The 4,230-nt window shown below is 40.8% G+C and overlaps 1 protein-coding gene across 13 annotated transcripts in view; it reads right to left on the bottom strand.

Moving 5' to 3' along the window:
• DNM3 (dynamin 3) overlaps nt 1-4,230 on the bottom strand; it is a 414,896-nt gene that overhangs the window by 282,506 nt on the left and 128,160 nt on the right. The gene's annotated exons all lie outside the window — the stretch shown is intronic.

Raw genomic sequence — 4,230 nt, 5'->3', positions numbered from 1 at the left:
AAAAAAAAAAAAAAAAAAAAAAACAACTGTGCCATTTCATGACACAGGTTTTCCTCAAAGACATATGACCTTTCAGAAATATTTGTTTAAACAGCTTGATAGGACTCCAAATCTGACACTAACTTGCCATATTCTGATATTCAGAAATCGATTGGATGGCACATTTGGCTTTAACACTATGAAAACAGATCTGGAAAACCTGAAAAACAGACTGGACCTTTCAACAACAAGACTAATAGATCCAAATATCAATACTGATATGCCCAAAGAAAGAGTGACAGTTTCATATCCACCTTACCCCATTTGATTATTTAGCAACATTTGGCAGGGGGTTTCATGAAGACATAAAGGGTAGGGCTGTGCAAAATTTTGCCAGCAGTTTTGTTTCGACACTGTTTTGACTCGTTTTGAGCTCGAAACAGTGAAATTGAAACAAAACAGAGAGCTTCAAAACGAAACGAGGCTAGTCGAAACATTTCAAAATGTTCGAAACGTTTTGCATTTCAAAGCTCAAGCTGGATTTGCCTGCAGGGAATCAGAAACTAAAGTAAGGAGAGAGAGGGGGTTGGGGGGGGGCGGGGAGGACTGCTTTCATTACTGACTGCGTAGCTGGCCTGTGACTGTCATCCTTTCCTGAGGTCTCTTCCAATCCCAGTGCTCTGGGGGAGGGATGGCAAAACTACAGAAAAGGCAGCATTGTTTGAACTGCCCTGCTTTCTGCCTCAGTGTCAGTCGAGTGAGGGTGCACCTTAACATGCACACAGTGTCACCCACCCATGTTGCGAGTTTTGCCTGTCAGCAGCTAGAGGTGCAGGGCCCCAGAACCCAGACTCCCCTTGCACCTATCTCCTTGAAAGCTGACAGGCTTTGTGGCTGCAGCAGGGCCTAGAAGGCCTGCAGTTTTCACCCTGCTGTACCTTAACACACACACAGTGTCACCCATGTCATGAGTTTTGCTTGTCTGCAGCTTGAGGTACAGTTTCCCCCAAACCCCTGCACTTATCTCCTTGACAGCTGGCAGGCTTTGTGGCTTCAGCAGGGGCTAGCATGTCTGCAGTTTTAACCCTGCTGTGGCTTAACACTTACACGTGACATGAGGTTTTTTTGCTTTCAAGACATTGAGGTGCAGTTTCCCTGAAATCCCAGCACCTATCTTCTTGAAACTTAGCAGGCTTCATGCCCTCAGAAGGGACTACCATTCCTGCAAGTTTCATCCAAATCAGGCCAGAAATGACAAAGTTATAGGCTGTTTCAAGCTTCCCCATTATAGCCTATGGGCGAAACATCGAAACAGCAAAACTGTTTTGACGAAACGAAACGGAACAGCAACTTTGAATCGAAACAAAATTTGAAACAAAATGCCGTTCCACCAAAACACAAGTCAAAACAGAACGGTGCTGTTTCGCATAGCCCTGGTAAAGGGTAAAAATAAAGAGCAATATATGGATCTAGGCTAGTATGAAGGTGCTGATCAATAGTTTTGGATCACTGCTTCTCTGGGACAAAACTCGAGGCACATGGAGTTCTCCTTCAAAACAAAGAGCAGGGTCTCCGGACTTTTGGAGTATTGACATGGCCAAGTTTTTGAAAAAGCACTCGTGCTGAGATTGAAATTGCAAATGAGACAGCCTGCCAGGATGTGTCCTTCCACAGAAAATGGAGAGCCCCAGGTGCAACATGATATGCAATGTACCACTCCCAAGGCTTGACAGTTTCTTGACATAAACATCAATAATGAACTCCCTCTTATTAGTTGATACACTACATGGCTGTGGTGACGCGTGTCAAAATTGATACCAATTTGTCACTGATTTAAGGAAGATAAATTGCTCCAAATGCCAAGAGATTAATAAACCTTTGTCTCTCTGGATTTCCAAAGTCTTTGTGCTTACAGATGGCACACACAGAGTTCTAACTGAACAGCTCCACAGATGAGAACCAATGAATGGTGTAAGTTCCCTGAAGGTATGAGTTTCCTGAGTTTTGTTTCTTTAAAAAGCAGTTCTCAGATTGCAATATATTGTCTTTATCCAGGACTCCACAGATCTTATTCTGAGCTGAAAGAGTTTTTGGTTCAAGGTGCAGCAAGGGAAGTTTAGGTTAGGTATTAGGGGAAAAAATACCTCTCATGAGGAGGGTAAATAAAGCACTGGAACAAGGTACCCAGAGAGGCTGTGGAATTTCCATCCTTGGAGGTTTTTAACATTCAGCTAGACAAAGCCTTGGCTGTGATGATGTAGTTGGGGATGATCTTGTTTTGAGCAGGGGGTTGGACTAGACCTCCTGAGGTCCCTCTCAACCCTCATTTTCTATGATTTTCAGTAAAATTTGTTCAGAAATAATATCCTATTATAAGTCCATGCAACTTTTACAGATGATGTGTACCAAGTCATAAACCATGAAAGGACTTGAATTATCTTGAAAGTCAATTCAGACTGTCATATGGGATATTTATAGGCATCTGGGATTTTAAGAAATGGGGAGAAATGGCATGAAAATGAAACTTTCTATAGAGAACAATCATAATAATGACTTAAATCTAATCTGGAGCATCAGTTTCAGATAGCTAGGAGTTAAAAAGTAACGCTAATACAAATGCCATAGAGATGTATTTATATGCCTCATGCAGTCTGAGAAATATATAAATTGCAAATGGGAATTGGTGTGGTCCAGCAGAGGACCATACAATACTGTTCTATCAGCAGAAGTCCATTACTGATGTGTACTATACTTCAATTCTGATTCCCTCTTATGTGATACAATCCACAAACTGCATATTGGTAAACAACGAGTTAATGGGGATGGGAATAATTAGTCATCATGGCTGCATCTGGAGGGGATTAAGTTGAGTCAAAATTATTGGGCACAATTCCAAAAGAGTTGAGCTTCCTGTAAAAGATGCTGGAAAGGCTCAGCTGGGGGAAAAGTCCTGAACGTGGAAGCAGTTTAATTAGAAGCAGACTAACTCCTGGCTTCAGAGCTAAAATACAGGGATAAGACTTAGGAAGGTAGCCCTGTTGGTTGGTGTTCTGCAAGTATAAGGATCTTGAAGATATCTCTAGGAGGAAATACCTAGGAGTGAAGCAGAGGTACACAAGCTAATCTCAAGTACCAGAACAGAAGCCATGGTGCTCTGTACAGGTTTCTCAGTGTAACGTAGCCTGCACAGAACTCCACACTGCTGGGGGTAAGCTGCTGCTGATCTAGCCTGAATATCTCTACATTATCCTGCAATGGAGACATACGCATAGATATGACTATAAACAAAAAGGAACAATAGTCCCACACCACCTTGTTATAAAAGGCTATGCAATCCCCCAGTTCACTGGGTTTCTATTTTCTTGTACACATTTCAGTGGACTTGGTCATTTTTCTCCAAATTACCAAATATGGGCACTACCTATAGCTGAATAGTATGTAGCCACTTAAAACTCAAAATAAATAAGATGCATCCCAAAACATGTCTTCCCAGTGGGTTCCGGCACCTTGATTACACAACCAACCATTTTCCCCATGGTAGAATTCAAAAGGCAGGAAAAGCATGAATCCTTCAACAGAGCATCAAAGCTATCCTGCAAGACGAGCAGAGGATCTCGTTCTATTACAAGCCATATTTTGTGCAATATCTGCACTAACAGTAAATCAGTATAAGGATTCATGGCCTAAATCATGTGTAACTGCCAGATTTCAAGGACAGAGCTCAACCCATATGCCATAGTATCAACATCCTAAATTCAAAAAGCACTGTGTACAGTTCCAACATGCCAAGTTCCAAGGTTTGACATTTGACCTTGTCCTCCCCACTTTCTAGTGGGACCTTATTTGACCACTGAGAGCATGTGCACTGATCATGAAGGGAATATCTATAAGCAATTCTTAAAGGAAACATAAGTAGTTTTTGTTCTTCTTTTATTTTTTTAAGGAATTAAGTTCTTCTAAAATTGTACGAAAGGAACCAAAGAAACTGTCATCTACATTGTATGAAAGGATCTAATTATACTTTATTTGTAAAAACTCTAAGAGTGGCATTTCAGCTCTTCACATATATTGTTCCAATTCACCCTTGTGTGTGGGCATTAAGGCCAAATAAATACGATTTCAATGAAGGTTTTACTCCATTTTAATGACTTCTATATGTTCAACATTTCATGTAGCTTTTTTCTGTACCAGTTATGTTCTATAGCAAGTGCAATCAAAAAAAAAAGCAAAAAAAAAAAAAAAAAAAAAAAA

Source organism: Gavialis gangeticus, unplaced genomic scaffold (assembly GCF_001723915.1).
Source record: "Gavialis gangeticus isolate Ggan-Ray unplaced genomic scaffold, GavGan_comp1, whole genome shotgun sequence".
Lineage (NCBI taxonomy): Eukaryota > Metazoa > Chordata > Crocodylia > Gavialidae > Gavialis > Gavialis gangeticus.
The sequence above is the reverse complement of the archived record's forward strand: the minus strand, read 5'-3'. Positions and strand labels throughout refer to the sequence as shown.